Source organism: Aquila chrysaetos (genome assembly GCF_900496995.4).
Source record: "Aquila chrysaetos chrysaetos chromosome W unlocalized genomic scaffold, bAquChr1.4 W_unloc_1, whole genome shotgun sequence".
NCBI classification, from domain to species: Eukaryota; Metazoa; Chordata; class Aves; order Accipitriformes; family Accipitridae; genus Aquila; species Aquila chrysaetos.
Genome location: NW_024470321.1, coordinates 5,681,880 through 5,704,512, shown reverse-complemented (window position 1 = coordinate 5,704,512; position 22,633 = coordinate 5,681,880). Strand labels below are relative to the sequence as shown.

Genomic DNA, 22,633 nt, shown 5'->3' with positions numbered 1-22,633 from the left:
GCTGTTGTGCTGGTTGTCCTCTGACTTCAGAGCTGATGAAGCCAAAACTTTGTCTGTTGGAGAAGCAAAGGTATTTGCTACTCTGGGGTTGTTTGTTGACTCCACATTGTGGGGCTTTTTTGTTTGACTGTTTTGTTTGTGGTTGTGTTTTGGGTTTTTTTAATAACACCACTCTTTTAATTTCTTTCTAGTCCTGGTAGACAGAATGTCTATAGAATAAGTGGCCCACACACCAGAACTTTCCATGAACCATTTGGTCATACCATCTGAGGTGGAGGTGAATGAAGAGCCAGCAAATGAAGATATGAATGAATCAGTGGAAGCTGACTTGGAGCACTCACAGGTAGAAGAGGAACAACAGTCTGTGATCTGCTATTCAAGGCACAGAAACAGCAACCAAGGGGGTACCGTCTGGGCAGGAAGAGGAAGGGATGCTAGCTCGATCAGCCAGCACTGAGAGTGATTTCCACTATCACATGGACATGGTGGAAGGGGATGTTATAGCCACAGCAGAGGATGGCTATGATGTAGATATAGTACAGGGGAATGAGGATGAGAGTACATATGCAATGCAGTACAGGCCTGAGTCTGAGGAGTACACAGAAAATGCTGAAGCAGAGCACACTGAGGCTGTTCATAATCGAACACTGCCTGATCATGTACATTTCTACTCCACTGAACATGAGGAAGCCATGAATGCAGCATACTCAGGTTATGTCTATGCTCATGAGCCCCTCCACCAAGGAGAGGATGAGCAGTATGCTGAGCCCTATGCTGACTATAGGCAGCAGGAGCATGTGTATGAGGAGATAGGGGATGTGCTGGACCTTGATGTTAGGGAGGGGCTTCAGCTCTATGAGTGGGAAAGGGAGGAAGCTGACAACTATCGCAAGGAAGCTCTTGGTGCCCGCCTTCACCATTATGATGAAAGATCTGATGGAGAGTCGGACAGCCCTGAGAAAGAGGCAGAGTTTGCTCCATATCCAAGAATGGACAGCTATGAACAAGAGGAAGATATTGATCAGATTGTGGCAGAGGTGAAACAGAGTATGAGCTCTCAGAGCTTCGGCAAGGCTGCTGAAGATATGCTAGAGGCAGAGCAGAGCTTGGAGCATGCTCATGCTCTCCCTGGCAGGGGGCATGAAAGCAATGGTCAACTGTCACCTGGCTCTAGGGCCACAGCCAACTCAGGAGAGTCAGTACAGACGTGCAGAAAGGAAAAAAGGGATGCAATATCACTGGCCATCAAAGATATTAAAGAAGCTATTGAGGAAGTGAAGACAAGGACTGTTCGTTCTCCTTATACCCCCTGATGAACCAAAAGAACCTATTTGGGTGATGAGGCAGGACGTTAGCCCAACCAGGGACTGTGCTGATCAGAGGCCACTAGATGGAGATGTAAGTATACAGAGCTATAGGCTCACATGTTAAAATTAAAGGAAAAGGGACTGTGTAATACACATTACAGTGAAACTGAGAGTTTATACTCTTCTGTGACTCATTTTATTCCTCAGTAAAGTATGTAATGCTGTATCTATTTTAATTTTTTACTCAAAAGGATACATAAGGAGTATACATATATGTTGTCAGTGCACCAAATTTTCCTTTATGAAACACAGCTGACTTCATTAGAATTGCACTAGAGATGAATTTGACACAGAAAGCTCTACTGACTTTTTTTCTGAAACAAGTGCTACTACTTTTTTTTTTTCCCTAACATCCACTGGATAATTAGAATAACTACCAAATAATTTACCTTACGGTATAGAACCTTGTGTGTTCCTGTTAATTCTGAACTTGTCAGTTTTGTTTCTGTCAGATAATAATGCTAACAGTTTCTATCAAAAACTTCTTAATATTATTTACTATTTCTATAAAGGTAATATCACAGATGCAGATCTGAAAAGATTCAGGCTCCTTATCTGCTTGCAGTCTCTAGAGATTTGCTATGAATACTATTATATTATATTATAGATCAGTTGGAAAGGACCTACAACAAACATCTAGTCCAACTGCCTGACCAATTCAGGGCTGACCAAAAGTTACAGCATGTTATTAAGGGCAATGTCCAAATGCCTCTTAAACGCTGACAGGCATGGGGCATTGACCACCTCTCTAGGAAGACTGTTCCAGTGTTTGACCACCCTCTCGGTAGAGAAATGCTTCCTAATGTCAAGTCTGAACCTCCCCTGACGCAGCTTTGAACCATTCCCACGCGTCCTGTCACTGGATACCAGGGAGAAGAGATCAGCACCTCCCTCTCCACTTCCCCTCCTCAGGAAGCTGCAGAGAGCAATGAGGTCACCCCGCAGCCTCCTTTTCTCCAAACTAGACAAACCCAGATTCTTTAGCCGCTCCTCATAGGACATGCCTTCCAGCCCTTTCACCAGCTTTGTTGCCCTCCTCTGGACACATTCAAGGACCTTAACATCTTTTTTAAACTGTGGGGCCCAGAACTGCACACAGTACTCAAGGTGAGGCCGCAACGATGCTAAATACAGCGGGATAATCACCTCTCTTGACCAGCTGGTTATGCTGTGTTTGATGCACCCCAGGATGTGGTTTGTCCTCTTGGCTGCCAGGGCACACTGCTGACTCATATTGAGCTTACCATCAGCCAGCACCCCCAGATCCCTTTCTGCAGGGCTGCTCTCCAGCCACTCCTCTCCCAATCTATATTTGTGTCCAGCATTACTCCATCCCAGGTGCAGAATCCGGCATTTGTTCTTGTTAAATTTCATGCCACTGATGATTGCCCAATGCTCCAGTCTATTCAGATCCCTCTGCAAGGCCTCTTGTCCCTCGAGAGAGTCAACAGCACCTCCCAGTTTGGCATCATCAGCAAACTTACTAAGGGCGCATTCAACTCCTGCATCCAGATCGTTAATAAAAATATTGAACAGGACTGGCCCTAGAATTGAACCCTGAGGAACACCGCTGGTGACTGGTCGCCAGCCAGATGTACCCCATTCACTACAACCCTTTGAGCCCTGCTGTCCAGCCAGTTCTTCACCCAGCACACCATGTACCTGTTCGTCTCACAGTTGGACAACTTGTCCAGAAGGGCACTGTGAGGGACAGTATCAAGAGCCTTACTAAAAATCCAGAAAAACTACATCCACTGCCTTCCCTTCATCCACTAAGCAGATGACCTTATCGTAGAAGGATATTAAATTAGTTAGACAGGACTTTCCCTTTGTGAACCCATGTTGACTGTGCCTGATGATTGCACTGTCCTTTAAATGCCTTTCAATAGCACCAAGCATGATCTTCTCCATAATTTGTCCAGGTACTGAGGTTAGACTAAAAGGTCTGTAGTTCCCTCACGCCCTTCTTGTAAATTGGAATAACAGTGGATAGCTTCCAGTCAGTGGGGACCTCCCAGATTCTCAAGACCTTTGGTAGATGATTGAGAGGGGTCCTGCTGTAACATCCACTAGCTCCTTCAGTACTCTGGGATGAATCCCATCAGGCCCCATGGACTTATGAACATTTAACTGATACAACTGGTGCCTCACAATTTCAGTGTCCACAAATGGAAAGTCACTGTTCCCACAGTCATGGTCCTCCAACTCAGAGGGCTGGGCAGCCCAAGGTCTATCAGTATTATTACAGCATTGAATGCCTCTGCCTTTTCTTTATCCCTATTAGGTGACCATCTTCAACAAGTATCAGTCCAGTGTATTCTTTAGACCTCCTCTTGCTATTAACATACTTAAAAAAGCCTTTCTTCTTGTCTGACACAACCCTGGCCAGTTTCAACTCTAGTTGAGCTTTGACCTTTCGTGTCTTTTCCCTGCATATGCGAACCACGGCTCTGTAATCTTCCTGTGAAGCCTGACCTTGCTTCCAGACATCATGCAATTTCTTTTTCCTCCTGAGTTCCAAGAGGAGTTCCCTGTTCAGCCAAGTTGGTCTTCTGCCCCACTTGCTTGACTTGCGACACAGTGGAATTTCCTGCTCCTGTGCATTTAAAAGGTGGTTCTTGAAACCTAACCAGCTCTCATAGACCCCTAACCCCTCAAAGGCAGATTCCCAGGGGACACTGCTAACTAGCTCCTTGAGTAGCTTAAAGTTTGCTCTCTTGAAATGTATTTCAAGTAGTAACTCTGCTGACCTTTTTTCTCATAGCACCAAAAATTTTAAACTCTACCATTTTGTGATCACTGTGGCCAAGTGCATCCATGTGGCCTCCTACCATCACATCCCCCACGAGTCCTTCTCTATTCACAAATAACAAATCTAGGATGGCATCTTTCCTAGTTGGCTCACTGAGTACTTGTGACATATTATTGTTGTAATCTCTCTCCTTTGACCTGAGTGTTAAAGGCCACTATTCAGGTTTACAGTCTTAGATTTTATTTTATTAATTCTGTACTTCTTGCTATCAAGCCTAATTTGCATCAGAATAGGTTCATAGACTATCATTCCAGTTCTCATTGCTGCTCTGTGAAGGTGTCCTGGTTTCAGCTGGGATAGAGTTAATTGTCTTCCTAGTAGCTGGTACAGTGCTATGTTTTTGAGCTAGGTATGAGAAGAATGTTGATAACACTGATGTTTTCAGTTGTTGCTAAGTAGTGTTTAGTCTAAAGTCAAGGATTTTTCAGCTTCTCATGCCCAGCCAGCAAGAAGGCTGGAGGGGCACAAGAAGTTGGGAGAGGACACAGCCAGGGCAGCTGACCCAAAGTGGCCAACGGGGTATTCCATACCATGTGATGTCACATCTAGTATATAAACTGGGGGGAGTGGGGGTGGGGGGATCGCTGCTCAGGGACTAACGGGGCATCAGTCAGCAGGTGGTGAGCAATTGCACTGCGCATCATTTGCATATTCCAATCCTTTATTATTACTGCTGTCATTTTATTAGTGTTTACCATTATCATTATTAGTTTCTTCTTTCTCTTCTATTAAACTGTTCTTATCACAACCCATGAGTTTTTACTTTTTTTTTTTTCCTGATTCCCTCCCCCATCCCACTGGGCGTGGGGGGGAAGTGAGTGAGTGGCTGCATGGTGCTTAGTTGCTGGCTGGGGTTAAACCATGGCAGAAGGTAATCTTAACTATTAAGTTTATGAGTTTTCTAAAACTCCTGATAAAGTAAGTTCATAAGCAACTTTTAACTGTGTTAAAATTTATACCTGATGTGAAAAGGACCAATAGACTAAATTTGGTGGGCCAAAGTAATCCCTAATGTGAATCCACTCAGTTATCTCCAGGATGACTGCACTCTAAACATCTGCATCGCTCTGTGTTGCTGCAGAACACTTTTTGGTGACCTGTTTTTTTGTTTGGAAGAACATGGAATGATAGAAGTTTGTTGTTGTTTGGGTTTTTTTTTTTTTCTTTTTAAATCAATATCAATTTACTTTTTAAATAAAATGTTTGTAACCTAGGTGTCAGGGCCTGGAGCACATTCCCTCCCTTCTGGGAGTTTACCCTGGCTGAGTCCAAGGTCAGCTCCTTCACCAATAAGGGCTGTTGTGAAGAAAGCTGGTAGTGAGGGCCTTCCACTTCTTTCCCCTGGGAGCTGCTTTTAAGCTGAGGCATTACCACTGGCCCCTGCCTGTGCTACATCACAGCTGTGTAGCAGCTATGTCTGTGCCTGGTTCTGGATCTCTACGATTCTGACCGTGACCTGGACCCACTGGCTTGGCTTCCTGGCTTGGCCTTGGACCTGTCTTATCACTATGGACTTGCTGGGTGAACACTGGACTGTGTCTGACCCTGACCACTGTCTCTGGCCCTGATCCTGACCCAGACTTGCTGCTCTGCATCCTGGCGCCTTGTTGGTGAGGTCACTGCTCCTGCTTGCCTTATTCTTGTGCTCCATTCCTGGCTTACCTTCGCTTGTGGAGGCAGCTGGCCCTTATTGCTCCCTGACACTAGGCTCCCATCAGAAAATACCCAAAATACCTTGGTCTCTTCTGCATCAAAGTGAATTCAGATGATGAAAAATTGATTACATGCATTTTAAACATGAGACATACCTATGCTTTTCCAGCTATGTTCAAACCAAGTAACTAGTACTCTGTAAGTAGGAACAGATTTAGAAGCATAGTGTTTCAACTGTGGAAAAGCATGCTAATAGTTTCCTGACATTTTTTTTTCCCATGGAAAACCATCGGAAACCCATAGTAATGACTATGTTCTAATTCTTGTGTGCGTTCCTACAGATTTCAGTCATTTCTTCTTCCACGGTTCAAACCACAGTAAGCCAATGCTAGCAGCAGTTGCTGCATGCTGAGGAGTGCAAGGCTTGCGAGGTACCCGGGGGGTGGGTGTCTGAGAGGGGTTTCTGGGCCTCTGACACTCTTTGGGCTGTCCGTGGGGAAGAAAGTGGCCGATAGGCGACAGGTCTCGCGAGAGGGGTGGGCGACAGTTGGGTGGTGCCGGCTGTCCCTGCAGCCATTTCAAACTGCATATAACTGGCCCCTAGGGAGCGCCAGTGATCTGGGAGCTGTGTAGGCAGCTTGTGCAGCAGGGTGTGTGGGAAGGGCTGCACTCTCTGCCAGTTATCGAGCTGCTGCCTGCTCTGCTCACCTTCTGGCTTAGGCTGCAGCCCTGATGGTCACCCCAGCTAGCTGGTGACTGTGCAAGCCTACCCAGCAGCTTGAGGTCTCCAGGGATTTAGAAGGGCTTATTAGGCAGTGCTTTGAGGTTGTCAGAAGCATGGTGGTAGAGAGCAGGACAAGGGTTGTGCTCTGCAGCAGTCAGGAATCAGCTACCTAGCCAGGCTAGCCTGGGATGAGTGGAGGCAGCCACCCAGACAGGGCTTCCTATTAGGGAAGCTGCTGTCCAGATGGAGGGCTGCAAAGACTGCACCCCCCACCTCCTGGGTGGAGGAGGGTGCAAGCTCCACCTGTGCAAGGTGTGCTCAGGTGGAGTCGCTCAGGAAGCGGGTGGAGGGAGCTGCAGGAGGAAGATAGCATGCTATGCTGCATTAGGGAGGGTGAACAAGAAATAGAGTATTATTTGAGATTTTGCAAGAAGAAATACTAGGTCCCCGTAACACTGACCTCCAAGAACTACCAGACAAAGAGCTTTAAAAATGAACACACAACACGTTGGAGAAGGAGGCACCATGGTCTCTGGTGACCCGTGGGAACAGGATGTCACTTCACTCCCCTTCCTCATATGTACCAACCAACAACAAATATGAAGTCTTGGCAGTGGAAAAATCCAATGAGCAAGATTCACAGGGAGAAACCGCACCAGCAGAATGCAGCAACTGAATCAAGAGCTCAAGCTCTCTGTGCAAGATTCCCTTTATTTCACAAAAGAATCCAACTTATATATTTTTCAACAAAGATCTAGAAAGAACTAACAGCATACAGCCAATACTACTAACACAGGAGCGCATATCTGGCCCAGCTGGGATGTTTGCCAGTCCTCAGAACAGTTAAAGATAAAAACATTCCATACACATACTCGTGACTGTCTTCAGCCACATCTTCCCAGGCCTACAGAAGGCCATCCTCCAACCTGACCTTGTAAAACTAGTTCTTCAAAGGCTTGGCAAACATGCAGCACAACAAATTCTAATGGTCACTCTTGAAAACAAATGCCAGGTGTTCCGAGCTGCTCCCACATCTCCCCCTTTTTTGTTTAGGAACATCAGATTCACGAGGAAGACAGTGAGGACTCTAGCTTCGAACCGATGCAATCCTCGTACTGCTCCTCAGGTGATTCTGATTGCTGCAAACACACAAATGATTAATAACCCTCCAATAGCAATACAAATTCAGATACACAGATTTAAGCCTTCAAACCATGTTTTTTGGATTTAATCATTTAACACTATTAGACAATTCTTTGAAAAACACCTTATTCTGCTAATTTTGTATATTTCCCATTTGATCTTGTAATATCTGTGCAAGATCTTAGATCGCCCCTGCAATATTAGTAGCAAACGCACCTTGCAAATGTGCCTTCACCTAATCCCAATCTCATACACTTTCATTCCCTTGTAAAGGACTCACATACAGCCCTTGTTTTTGAAATTCCCAATTGCAATGTAATTTCATTCTATTTGTAATGCACTTTGTCTATCTCTATGTGATGGGTTGATCCTGGCTGGACACCAGGCACCCACCATAGCTATTCTATCACTCTCTCCTCCACAGCTGGACAGGGGAACAGGCAATGAGGTTTGCGGTCAGTTCATCACACATTATCTCTGTCGCTTCATCCTCCTCAGTGGCAGCACTCATCACACTCTTCCCCTGCTCCAGCGTGGGATCTCTCCCACGGGAGACAGTCCTCCACGAAGATCTTCAGCATGGGTCCCTTGCATGGCGTGCAGTCCTTCAGGAGCACACCGCTCCAGCATGGTTCCCCCACGGGGTCATAGGTCCTGCCAGAATATCCTCTCTGTGGGCTCCTCTCTCCACAGATCCGCAGGTCCTGCCAGGATCCTGCTCCAATGTGGGCTTCCCACGGGGGTCACAGCCTCCTTCGGCACCCACCTGCTCTGGCGTGGGGTCCTCCCTGGGATGCAGGTGGATATCTGCTTCCACTGTGGACCTCCATGGGCTGCAGGGGGACAGCCTGCCTCACCATGGTCTTCACCACGGGCTGCAGGGGAATCTCTGCTCCGGTGCCTGGAGCATCTCCTCCCCCCTCCTTCTTCACTGACCTTGGTGTCTGCAGGGTTATTTCTCCTACATGTTCTCACTCTTCAGCTGCCGTTTCTGTGTGTTCCGCAACCACATTTCTCTTCCCACTCTCCAGCTGTTTTGTTTTTATTATTTTTTTTTCTGTCTCTCCCTCTCTCTCCTTTCTTTTTTTTTTTTTTTTTTTTTATATACAGAGGTGCTACCACTATCACTGACTGGCTCGGCTTTGGCTGGCGGCAGGTCCGTCTTAGAGCCAGCCAGCACTGGCTCTGTCAGACACAGGGGAAAACCTCCAGCAGCCCCCACAGAAACCACCCCTGTAACCCCCCGCTACCAAAACCTTGCCACACAAACCCAATACACTCCAAGCCAAATTACCACTGCTTCTAAAGCGTCCAGTCATGCTAGTATTGTTGATTAATTTGTACCTGGGTATTCATTCCAGCTGTAACATTTTCTAATACATTAGCTACTGTGTGAGCAGTCTGAATGGATTTTGCAAGCGCCGTGGGTAGCAACAGCGGCAGTAGCTGCAATAATGATAGCTGATATTATAAAGGCAATGAGCCATCCTATAAATCATTTTGGGCGACTAATTGTCCGCTTTAAAAAGCCTTGATAATTGACTTAATCCTTATTCCCTTTCCCACGATTTGGTCATATTTACAGGGATCCACAATTCAGCATGACGTCATATTGGCATGATTACTGTAAGACTTAGTTCAGATATATTCTTATGAGTAAAACAGCTAAAATACCAAGGTTAACTCTAGATTAATTTCAAAGGCATGGTTACGTAAAGCAACATCTACAAATTGAGCTGCTACAAAAACATAAGGATGTGAAGTATATATCATCACCGAATCTTTGTGATTCTGTGTCAGGTTCAAACTTATACAAGGAATGGTTTTTTTATATAGTCACTGTGGCTTAGGCGCAACACCTCCAGTGGGCCCGATAAAAATGCTGCACCTGAGCCACAGTGACCCCGCAAAGAAAAAAGATCAGAATTCTTACAATACTGTTGCTGGCCACTATTTCCAGGTATGCTAAAAAAAGGTATTCTTTGGAGTAGGATACACGTTGCATCATCTCGCTAGCTTGTTGTTGCATTCTCTTCAAATGTCCCTGTGTGATAGCTTTTTCATTCTCAATGCGCTGCTTCCTCCTCATTCGTTTCTCCTCTTCCAAATTCAGAGTCTTCATCTGCGGGATTGGGTCGTCTGAGTGGTTTCACCAGCTCATGATATGGCTTCACGTGTTTAGCTGGAATCCACTTGGTTCCTGTGGGAAGAAGAACACAAGCATACCCTCGCCCCCATGTGATTAGTTCCACAGGTCCATTCCAACCAGGCCCACTAAAAAGATCCTTATACAGTACTTTAGGTCTGTGTGAAATAGAAGCAGGAGTTTTAAAAATGCCGATCTATCGCTGTGCTGGCCATTAAGTCTGGTGAGCGATTTAAAAAATTCAAAGTAAACAGCATTATCTAGCTGTTCTTGTGGTGGCATATTCCCCCTTTTTTGTTTATGTAACATGGACTTTAAAGCATGATGCGCACGCTCAATTATTGCTTGTCCAGTAGGTGAATGTGGAATTCCTGTCACATGGGATACCTGCCACTGCTGCAAAAATAATTGAGTAGATTTAGCTACATACCCTGGACCGTTGTCAGTTTTAATGGTTTGAGGAACCCCCATAATTGCAAAGCATCGTGACCAATGTTGTTTAACATCACGTGCCCTTTCTCCAGAATGAGCAGTAGCACAAATATAAGAGGAAAAGGTATCAATAGGAACATGCACGAATTTCAAGGAGCCAAGGCAGATACATGTGTAACGTCACTTTGCCAAATGGTATTAGAGTGTAAACCACGTGGGGTTAACTCCAATGCTCACTGCATCAGAAGCAACTCTTTGACAATCTGGACAAGAACGAATTATATCTTTAGCCTGTGCTTTTGTCAAATTGAACATTGTATTGGCTTTGTGTGGCAAGGTTTTGGTAGCGGGGGGGGGTTACAGGGGTGGCTTCTGTAAGAAGCTGCTGGAAGCTTCCCCTGTGTTCGAGAGAGAGCCAATACCAGCCGGCTCTAAGACGGACCCGTCGCCGGCCAAGGCCGAGCCAATCAGCGATAGTGGTAACACCTCTGTGATAACATTTTTAAGAAGGAAAAAGTTGGGACAAAGAGAAAAACGGCAGCCGGAGAGAGGAGTGAGAACATGTAAGAGAAACAACCCTGCGGACACCAAGGTCAGTGAAGAAGGAGGGGGAGGAGATGCTCCAGACGCCAGAGCAGAGATTCCCCTGCAGCCCGTGGTGAAGACCATGGTGAGGCAGGCTGTCCCCCTGCAGTCCATGGAGGTCCACGGTGGTGCAGATATCCACCTGCAGCCCGTGGAGGACCCCACGCCGGAGCAGGTGGGTTTCCCGAAGGAGGCTGTGACCCCGTGGGAAGCCCGCGCCGGAGCAGGCTCCTGGCAGGAACTGCGGATCTGTGGAGAGAGGAGCCCACAGAGCAGGTTTTCTGGCAGGACTTGTGACCCCGTGGGGGACCCACACTGGAGCGGTGTGCTCCTGAAGGACTGCACGCCATGGAAGGGACCCATGCTGGAGCAGTTCGTGAAGAACTGCAGCCCGTGGGAAGGACCCACGTTGGAGAAGTTCATGGAGGACTGTCTCCCGTGGGTGGGACCCCACGCTGGAGCAGGGGAAGAGTGTGATGAGTCCTCCCCCTGAGGAGGATGAAGTGGCAGAAAATAACGTGTGATGAACTGACCGTAAACCCCATTCCCTGTCCCCCTGTGCCGCTGGGGGGGTTGGTAGAGAAGCCGGGAGTGAAGTTGTGCCCGGGAAGAAGGGAGGGGTGGAGGGAAGGTGTTCTGAGATTTGGTTTTATTTCTCATTACTCTGCTCTGGTTGATTGTAATAAAGTGAGTTAATTTTCCCCAAGCTGAGTCTGTTTTGCCCGTGACGGTAAGTGGTGAGTGATCTCTCTCCTGTCCTTATCTCGACCCACAAGCTCTTTGTTATATTTTCTCTCCCCCGTCCAGCTGAGGAGGGGGAGTGATAGAACGGCTTTGGTGGGCACCTGGCATCCAGCCAGGGTCAACCCATCACAAACAGCTTTTGCAGTGCTGCAGCATTTTGGTGAAAAGAGGAGTGAGAGGCCACAGCAGAGTGGAATTGCACTGTGCCAATAGTAAAAGAGTCAGCCACGGCATTGCCTTTAGTCAAAGGTCCTGGCAGCACAGTGTGTGACCTAATGTGACAAATAAACAAAGGATAAGCTCTTTTATTTAAAAGAGTTTGCAATTCCAAAAATTTGTTGAATAAGTCTTCATCATTTATCTCCTTTAAGTAAGATCCTGGTAATCGCTGTACAACACGTACGACATATTCTGAATCAGAAACAATATTGAGTGGTTCCGATGGAAATAAAGCTAAAGCGTGTAAAACAGCCTGTAATTCCACACGCTGTGTGGAACCTTGTAACAGAACAACAGATGTGTGCCATACTCCATTATCTAGCCAGGCAACTACACCTCGTCCAGTTTTTCCAGAGCCATCCACAAAAACTGTACGAGCATTAACAATAGGAGTATCTGATACTATCGTCTGTGGTTTGATGTTTAATGTATGAAGGTTTTGCAGTAACTTACATTTAGGCAGTGAGAAAGAAATTTTGTTCCTGAAGTCGGCCAATGCGATTTGCAGTGATTGTGATTGAACAAAAAGGTAATCAAAATCTTGTTTTGAAAAAGGGAGATACAAGGTATCGGGATCAAACCCAATGAGACACTGAGTGCGCAACCGTGCTTTTTGTACCACAGTCACAATCATTTCTAAAGGCTGTGTAATAGTTTTCTTCAAAGTGTTAGAGAGAAACACCCATTCCAAATATAGAATTTTCTGAGCGACTTTATCATGTTGCCCTATAATAGCAAAAGGTTGTTTTGGACCTTGTATGACATATACATCAACAGGTAAAGTTACGTCCCTTCTATAGGCTTGTAACATAGATATCTTTTGTGAAACTAAATTTAACTCTTCCTTGGCAGTTGGAGTTCAAATTCATGGTGATGTTAAATCAGGATCACCTCTCAGAATGTTAAAGAGATTACTTAATTCCTCTGTGGTTATACCTAACATAGGTCATACCCAGTTTATTTTTCCTAATAATTTTTGAGCATCGTTCAGAGTTCGTATATCTGTCTGCAACTTTAATGCTTGAGGCTGTACTGTTCTTTCTGTAAGAACCCACCCTAAATATTTCCAGGGCGGCATCTTTTGAATTTTTTCTGTAGCAATTTGAAGTCCAAAGGTGTGCAAAGAATTTACAAGAGGTTGCACAACACTTTCCAAATACTGTGTTGTTTCTGTTGCAATTAAAATATCATCCATATAATGATATATTATAGCATTTGGAAATGCGTCTCGGCTCGGTTGAATAGCCGCAGCAACTACTATCTGACATATAGTAGGACTATTCATCATGCCCTGAGGTAGCACTGTCCACTGATAATGCTGTATAGGCTCAGCGTTATTTTCACTAGGCACTGAAAAGGCAAAATGTGCACAATCATCAGGATGTAAAGGAATCGTGAAGAAGCAATCTTTTAAATCAATGACTTGTAATTCCCACTCTTTAGGGATCATTGCAGGATTTGGCGTTCCCGGCTGGGTAATCCCCATCGGTTGTAACACTGCATTTATCGCTCATAAATCCTATAATAATCTCCATTTTCCTGACGTTTTTGGAATAACAAAAATCGGCATGTTCCATGGACTAGTTTGAAGTGACAATGTGTCCTTGCTGCAGCTGCTCTTGAATTAATTTATGTGCTTGTATCAATTTGTCCCCTTTTAACGGCCACTGATCGACCCAAACAGGCGCAGAGGTCAGCCACATAAGTTTGAGCAGGGGTTTTACATCAGTGACCCTTAGGATAAATTTGAATTGACTGTGGTTAGGGTAATGTGCCATTGTTTCAATAAATCTCTGCCCCACAAAGTTACAGATGAGTCAAGTACATAAGGCTGAATCCATGCTTCATGCTTCTCAGGCCCCTTTACTGACAAAAGTTTGGCACTTCGCATGGGCTGTCGAGTACTTCCTATACCAACAGTTGTAGAAAGAGCCATTTGCAATGGCCACAAAGTTGGCCAGTCCTTTTTTGATATTATAGAAATGTCTGCTCCGGTATCTAGCAATCCTGAAAACCATCTACCCTCAATTTACAAATTTAAAATCGGCTGTTGCTGTGTTATTTCCTGTGACCATAATACAAAAGGTCTCCCGGTGCTATCAAAGCTACCGTCACCTCGATTATTTTGCATGTTTTGAGGTAGCCAACAAGGAAGCAATATTAATTGAGCTATTTTTGTGTTTGCCGGAATTGTACATGTAATTTGCATTGAAGCTAGCATGATTTTAATTTCCCCTTGATAATCTGAATAATTATTCCCTGTGTCGTAGCACTAGATCGTCCAATTATTAATCCTAACATGCCATCAGGCAAAGGTCCGAATATTGCAGTCCCCACAATATAAATTCTCTGTTCTTTTATTGAGAGGTCGGCTGCTGTTGCCAAATCCAGCCCGGCACTCCCTGTAGTTGCGGGCTGGAGGTCATAGATGGTTCTTGCGGGCTGCCTGTTTGTGTAGCAGTCCCATCGGTTAGTGGTGCCTGCACTGAATTCCAGACCCTGCTGGTTTGCAGGGCACCGGGTCTCGCGCCCCTCCTGTTGTTTCCCTGTAAGAGATTACCTTCTTTGTCAAATTTCGATTTGTGTTGATTCGCCCAATGATATCCTTTACTACAATGAGGGCAGAAGTGATTTACAGGTTTATCACATTTGGATTTCTGTCGTTTAGGACATTGCTTAGCCATATGTCCCAATTTTCCACGCTCAAAGCATTTCATAGTAACTTGATGAACATTTAGTTGCTGTGACAGTGCAGCAGCTAACATGTTAACTCTATGAGTTTCTGTCCCTATATTTTGACATATCTTAATATACTCCCTAACGTCAGTAGCTCTTCCTCTAACTGATTTCAGTGCAGCCTGAAAGTCTGTATTTGCATTCTCATAAGCCAATTGAAATAATAATGCTTTTGCAGCTTCCGGATTTTCTACCTGCCACGTTATCGCGGCTTGAAGGCGATCAATAAAAGATACGTACGGTTCCTGAGAGCCCTGTCATATAGAGGCAAATGAAGCGGTACCTTGCCCAGTTTCGGGTACGCGTCATAAAGCCATGATCGCAATACAAGTAGCTTGATCGAAAACTTGCTTCAGCAAAGCTGCTTGTGCCTGAGGTGTAATGTAAGGGCCTGTTCCTTGTAACATATTTAGATCTATAAGTATCCCTGATGACAAGTTGTCCATAATTTGTTCCACTGACAAATCATTGTATTCTAATTGCCATACAGAATACTGAGCAGAAGTCAACACCGTTTTCATAAGCAGTTTCCAGTCCCAAGGAGTCATAGTATAAGTGCCTCCAATTGTTTCCACTAGTCCCATTGTAAATGAATTGTGTAACCCATTTTCACGAATTGATTTCCGTAGTTCTTTTATCATTTCATAAGGTAAACTGTCATGCTGTGGTGGATTATGGGGTTTGTATATAACAGGAAAAGTAAACATGGTATCTCCTTGCTGTAGAGCTTTTTCTCGACAGCGTTGCATCAAGCTATTAGTATTTTTTCCCAAATCATTAAGTGAATCATCACATTTAGCATCAAAGTCTGTTAGAGGCGGAGCTGAAGGCACTATAGTTTTTTCTCCGCACCGCTGTAAAGCAGGAGCCACAGGATTAGAGAGAGACATAGAGTTAGAGGGATTAGTAGGAGAAGTAGATACAGGCAGTGCAGCAAAGCCAGGTTCCGCGTTAAGTTCTGCAAACCCTGGAGAGGGAGTACCAGGCAATTGGGGTGGGGGGGTGGGGGATGGCGGTGGCATGGCGGCGGCCGTGGCGGCTGTGGCAGCCGTGGTGGGCACAGAGGCCGCGGGAGGCAGCGGCAGCGAAGTGGGTGCAAAAGCGGCGGGAGGCAGCGGCGGGGTGGCAGGGACCTGTATGCGGTGGTGATGGTCGGCAACCCCACGGAGCCTGTGCTGCCCGCCCGCTGCCTGCCTGGCTGCCTGCCGGCGGGGTGTGTGCGTTAACAGTGTTGGTGCAGGCGGTGGTGGAGGTAATGAGGGAGATAAATCCGGCTCCTTTTCAGAGTCCACCCTGCCTGATACAAAAGAATTATTATCGGAATCAGAATCCTGCTCATTAGCGGCCTGCTTACAAACTGTCTCCTCAAAAGCAATATCAGGTTGTATTGGTATGATTTTCACTGCCGGCTGTAAATGCACCAGCACAGTATAAATAAATCTCCATGTCATAATTAAATTTTCTGATACACCAAAGGCCAAAGTTTTTTGTGTTTGTAAACGCTCCCCAACTCTTTCCCAAACCTTGCTATCAAAAGTTCCCTTTGTGGGAAACCAGTTACAGTTATCCTTTACCCATATTAAAAGCGAAGCAATTTGTCCCTCTGTTATTTTATACCCAGAGGCCCGTAAAATCTGCTGCAAAGCATTTAAGTAGAGCTTATGCTCCTGGGAAGCTGACTGCCCCATGCTACCGCAATCTCGCAACTCACCCGTTCCACAGGGGTTGCTGTCTCCTATTTTCTCGGAGTCGTGGCCACTTCTTCAAAACTCTCCCCGTTAGATTGCGTGGTCTCGGCAGTGGAGGGGAATCACCTCTTTTCTTCTTCTCTTGATCACGTCGTTTTCTTCTCTTAATCGTGCTGGCTTCTTCTCTCCGTCACGTTGTCTTCTTCCCTTGATCACGTCTTCTTCTTCCCTTGATCATGTCAGGCTCACCATCTGCGGCGACTGAATCAAGCGCTCAAGCTCTCTGTGCAAGATTCCCTTTATTTCACAAAAGGATCAAACTTATATATGTTTCAACAAAGATCTAGAAAGAACTAACAGCATACAGCCAATAGTACCAACACAGGAGGGCATATCTGGCCCAGCTGGGATGTTTGCCAGTCCTCAGAACAGTTAAAGATAAAAACTTTCCATACACATACTCGTGACTGTCTTCAGCCACATCTTCCCAGGCCTACACAAGGCCATCCTCCAACCTGACCTTGTAAAATTAGTTCTTCAAAGGCTTGGCAAACATGCAGCACAACAAATTCTAACGGTCACTCTTGAAAACAAATGTCAGGTGTTCTGAGCTGCTCCCACAGCAGAACATACTAAATGCTGCAAAAGGAAGCAGTGAGTTCTAGTAGTGGGTGACTGCTGAGAGGCACCGAGGCACCCATCCGCTGGCCTGATATACAGTCAAGGGGAGTTTGCTGCTTGCCAGGAGCCAAGATCTGGGATGTCCCAGAGAGACTGCCACAACTGGTTAAAGGCACAGGCTACTATGCCCTACTTCTTTTCCATGTGGGCACTAATGACACGGTAAAGCATAGCCTGGGCAAGATCAAGCAGGACTTCAGAGCCCTGGGGGCCCAAGTGATCTCCTCTGTCTTGCTAGTCAGGGATAGAGGTGCAGGCAGAAGTCGACGCATCATGCAGATCAATACCTGTCTTCGTGGCTGGTGTCGTCGCCAGGGCTTTGGTTTCTACAGTCACAGGTTGTTCTTTGATGAATACAGCCTATTGGGGAGAAATGGGATCCACCTATCTAGAAGAGGCAGGAGAATCTTTGCTAGCAGATTGGCTGACTTAGTGAATCATGCTTTAAACTAACAAACTTGGGGGGGGGGGGAAGTGTCCAAAACTGTGACACCTGCTTATTCATAAGCAACAGGTTGGATGAGCACACCTAACAAGAGTAGTGAGGAATGCTCCCTAACCCTCTCCAAAGGTGAGAACCCTAAGTCCAGCCACCTCAATTGCATGTATAGCAACGCACATCATCTGGGCAACAAACAGGAGGAACTGGAGCTCTGTGCCCAGCCTGAGAGTTTTGATATCATAGGAATCACAGAAACTTGGTAGGAAAACTCATGTGACTGGAAGACTACAACGGATGGCTAAAAACTCTTTTGGAATGATAGGAAGGGAAGAAGAGGAGGTGGAGTTTCACTTTACGTAAAAGAGAAATTTGAGTGTATGGAGGTGAGCTATGGAGACCATGAGAGTTCTACTGAATGCCTTTGGATCAAGATTAGAGGGATCGTCACCAAGGGGGATCTTATGGTAGGTATCTGTTACTGACCTCCCAATCAGGATGATGAGGCTGACGAAACCTTACTTCAACTGCTCAAGGAAGTCTTGGACCAACAGAACCTGGTCCTCATGGGAGACTTCAATTACCCAGACATTTGTTGGGAAAACAACACAGTGGTGCACAAGTTGTCCATCAGGTTCTTGGAACGCACTGAGGACTGCTTCCTGCTACAGATGCTGGACATGCCAACTAGGAACAGCACGTTGCTGGATTTACTGCTCACAAACTGATGAGACTTACTTGACAACATAACTACCAATGGTAGCCTTGGAAACAGCGACCACAGCATCATGGAGTTTAAGATTCTGCTGCACACGCTGAAGACCAGTAGTAGGACAAAGGCCCTGGATTTTAGAAGAGCCAACTTCAAGATGCTCAGAGCCCAGCTGCTAGGGATTCCATGTGAAGCGTCAATGGAGGGCAAAGGAGCTTGTGAGTGCTGGGAGTTATTAAAGAATAGCGTCCTGGAAGCGCAAGAACATCTCCATCCCCTACAAAGGAAAAGGAAGAAGGCGGAACAAGAGACCACCCTGGCTTAACAAAGAGCTTTGGGTATGCTTACAAGCAAATAAAGCAGCATACCGGCTATGGAAAGGCATCCAAATAGCCATCGAGGACTACAAGAACCTTGCTAGGGCATGGAGAGATGCAGTCAGGAAGGCTAAGGCTCAGCTAGAACTGAAATTGGCCAAAGATGTCAAGTACAACAAGAAAGGGTTCTTCAGGTACATGAGCAGTAAGCAGAAGCACAGGGAAGACAGAGACCCATTGCTGAACAGGGCAGGGAAAGTAGTTACTAATAATGCTGACAAGGCAGAGGTTCTCAATACCTTCTTTGCTTCTGTCTTTACTAGCGTAGCTGGACCCCCAGATCACAGGATCAAAGCGCTACAACAATGCATGTGTTGACCCACCAGTAGTGAAACAAGGGCTGGTCTGTGGCCTCTTGCAAGGGCTCAACCCACATAAATCTACAGGCCCAGATGGAATCCACTGCAGGGTGTTAAGAGAAGTGGCTGACATTGTTGCCCAAGACCACTGTCTATAATCTTTTAAAAGTCATGGAGATCAGGGGATATCTCTGATGACTGGAAGAGGGCAAATGTCATACCCATCTACAAGAAGGGCCCAAAACAAGGCCCAGGGAAACTACAGGCCCATTAGTCTTCAATCCCTGAGAAAGTAATGGAACGAGTCCTCCTAGAAACTATCACAAGCCAAATGAAGCAGGTGATTGGGAAAAGCCAGCCCAGATTTACCAAAGGCAAATCATGCCAGACTAACCTGATCACCTTTTACAACAAAATAACATTTTCTGTCAACATGGGGAGAGCAGTGGATGTTGTTTACCTGGACTTCAGCAAAGCATTTGACACTGTTTCCCACAACCTTCTCCTGGACAAACTGGCAAGGTACAGATTGGATGGGTGGTCTGCGAGGTGGGTAGGAAATTGGCTAACAGGCCACACTCAGAGGGTGGTGGTCAATGGTTTTTACTCAGGCTGGCAGCCTGTCACAAGTGGGGTCCCCCAGGGAGCGATACTGGGCCCCATGCCGTTCAACCTCTTCATAAATGATCTGGATGATGGGATTGAAAGCACCCTCAACAAGTTTGCTGATGACACTAAACTAGGTGGTGTGGTGGACACATCAGAAGGGAGAGCCATCTTACAGGGAGACCTGGACAGGCTGGAAGAGTGGGCTAGCGAGAACAGTATGAGGTTTAACAAAGACAAGTGCGGAGTCCTGCACCGGGGTCAGAATAACCAAAGAGCCCAGTACAGGCTAGGATCCGTGTGGCTGGGGAGCAGCCTTGCTGAAAGGGACCTGGGGTCCTGGTGGACAAGCTGAACATGAGTCAGCAGTGCGCCACTGCAGCAACAAAGGCAAATTGGATCCTGGGCTGCATCTGCAGGGGCATTACAAGCAGAGATAGAGACGTGATCATCCCACTCTGCTCAGCACTTGTCAGGCCGCACCTGGAGTACTGTGTCCATTTCTGGTCCCCACAATTCAAGCAAGATGCAGACAGACTGGAGAGGGTCCAAAGGAGGGCTGTGAAGATGATCAAAGGGCTGGAGAACCTGCCCTGTGAGGAAAGGCTGAAGGAGTTAGGTCTCTTCTCCCTGGAGAAGAGAAGGCTCAGGGGGGACCTCGTCAAAGTATTCCAGTACTTAAAGGGTGGCTACAGAGGACAGAGGGTGTCTCTTCACAAGGAACCACATGGAGAAGACAAGGGGCAATGGGTACAAGTTGCAGCGGGAGAGGCTTCATCTTGACATAGCAAAGAAATTTTTTACAGTGAGAACAATTATTCACTGGAACAACCTCCCCAGGGATGTGGTAGAGTCCCCATTGCTGGAGGTTTTCAAGATGTGATTGGACAAGGTGCTAGATAATCTCATCTAGGCTCCCTTTCCCATGAAAGGTTGGACAAGATGATCCTTTGTATTTTTCTCCAAAAGAAATGTTTTGTAGGTATATAAAAAAGAAAACTGCTACCAGCTCAGTGCCCATGGACATTTCTGTGATAATAAACTGTGGTAGTCATGTGATGTAGAAGGTAGGTAACAAACTTCTGTGAATAAATAATCTATTCAGGTACCTATTTAATATTGAATGATGTGAAGTATTTACTGACAAGTGCCTTGTGCAATCTCATTTAGTGATGTATACTTTCAGAGGGGATGAGTGAGCTCCAGACATTTCTGTTGCAGTTGTATACTTGTGTATTTGAGGAAAATTGAAAGATATGTTAGTATCCTTGGGCTAAATGTGTTTGAAGCTTGAGAAAAATCCTAACTCAAGTGAAATGATCAGATTGCTTATCTTTCTAACTTCCATTAACCAGAAATATTTTTTAGGAAAGACGTGGCCATCACTGGATATGGCCTCATAAGTGCCTCCTTTTCATAGAATCATACAAGAATAGAATAGACTATTTCAGTTAGAAGGGACCTACAATGATCATCTAGTCCAACTGCCTGACTACTTCAGGGCTGACCAAAAGTTACAGCATGTTATTAAGGGCAATGTCCAAATGCCTCTTAAACACTGACAGGCATGGGGCATTGACCACCTCTCTAGGAAGACTGTTCCGGTGTTTGACCACCCTCTCGGTAGAGAAATGCTTCCTAATGTCAAGTCTGAACCTCCCCTGACGCAGCTTTGAACCATTCCCACGCGTCCTGTCACTGGATACCAGGGAGAAGAGATCAGCACCTCCCTCTCCACTTCCCCTCCTCAGGAAGCTGCAGAGAGCAATGAGGTCACCCCGCAGCCTCCTTTTCTCCAAACTAGACAAACCCAGATTCTTTAGCCGCTCCTCATAGGACATGCCTTCCAGCCCTTTCACCAGCTTTGTTGCCCTCCTCTGGACACATTCAAGGACCTTAACATCTTTTTTAAACTGTGGGGCCCAGAACTGCACACAGTACTCAAGGTGAGGCCGCAACGATGCTAAATACAGCGGGATAATCACCTCTCTTGACCAGCTGGTTATGCTGTGTTTGATGCACCCCAGGATGTGGTTTGTCCTCTTGGCTGCCAGGGCACACTGCTGACTCATATTGAGCTTACCGTCAGCCAGCACCCCCAGATCCCTTTCTGCAGGGCTGCTCTCCAGCCACTCCTCTCCCAATCTATATTTGTGTCCAGCATTACTCCATCCCAGGTGCAGAATCCGGCATTTGTTCTTGTTAAATTTCATGCCACTGATGATTGCCCAATGCTCCAGTCTATTCAGATCCCTCTGCAAGGCCTCTTGTCCCTCGAGAGAGTCAACAGCACCTCCCAGTTTGGCATCATCAGCAAACTTACTAAGGGCGCATTCAACTCCTGCATCCAGATCGTTAATAAAAATATTGAACAGGACTGGCCCTAGAATTGAACCCTGAGGAACACCGCTGGTGACTGGTCGCCAGCCAGATGTACCCCATTCACTACAACCCTTTGAGCCCTGCTGTCCAGCCAGTTCTTCACCCAGCACACCATGTACCTGTTCGTCTCACAGTTGGACAACTTGTCCAGAAGGGCACTGTGAGGGACAGTATCAAAAGCCTTACTGGAGACCCTAAGGCCCAGGGTTTTTTAAGTAAGTTTCATGAATTTCACCTAGAAGCAGAAAAGAAGTAACCGTCAAACAAATGTGTAGTGGCATTACGTGCCCTGCAGTTCATTCCAATAAAGAAGTGATCTTCTGAAATTCACTCATGAATTCAGAAAGTTCCTATATACATCCTAGGGTTTTAGCAAGACAGAAATGCAATTACATGGACCTCAACTCCAAAATAAATTTGCTACATCCATGTGCATACCTACTCATTTATTAGGGTGCACACAGTAGAACTTTAATTTGTGAAGTGAGTGTGGTGGGTTGACCTTGACTGGCCACCAGGTGCCTACCAACCCGCTCTCTCACTCTGCCTTCTCTGCAGGACAGGGGGAGAATATAAGATGAAAAACTCATGGGTCGAGATAAAGGCAGTGTAATGAAGAAAAGCAAAGGCAGCGCTAATAACTACTGTGAGATGAAGCACTACTAGATACATGATGGTTATATTGGTTTTCCCCAAACCAGTTTTCATGCAACTTAAAGGTAATGTATAACAGACCACCAAGGCATTACCAAGGTTACACATTCAAAGAAGATGAATTTTTGTAAATACTGTGTCTTCAGCTGCTGTTGTTGTGTTATCAGGAGAGCTAATAAAACTGGCTAGTAGGCAGAGCTCATCTTATTTGAGCTATTGCCTGCTAGAGCCTTT

At 45.9% G+C, this 22,633-nt stretch overlaps 1 pseudogene; it reads left to right on the top strand.

Moving 5' to 3' along the window:
• The first annotated feature begins 220 nt into the window (after window positions 1-220).
• The window catches only part of LOC121232905, a 99,057-nt pseudogene continuing 76,644 nt past the window's right edge, over window positions 221-22,633 (top strand).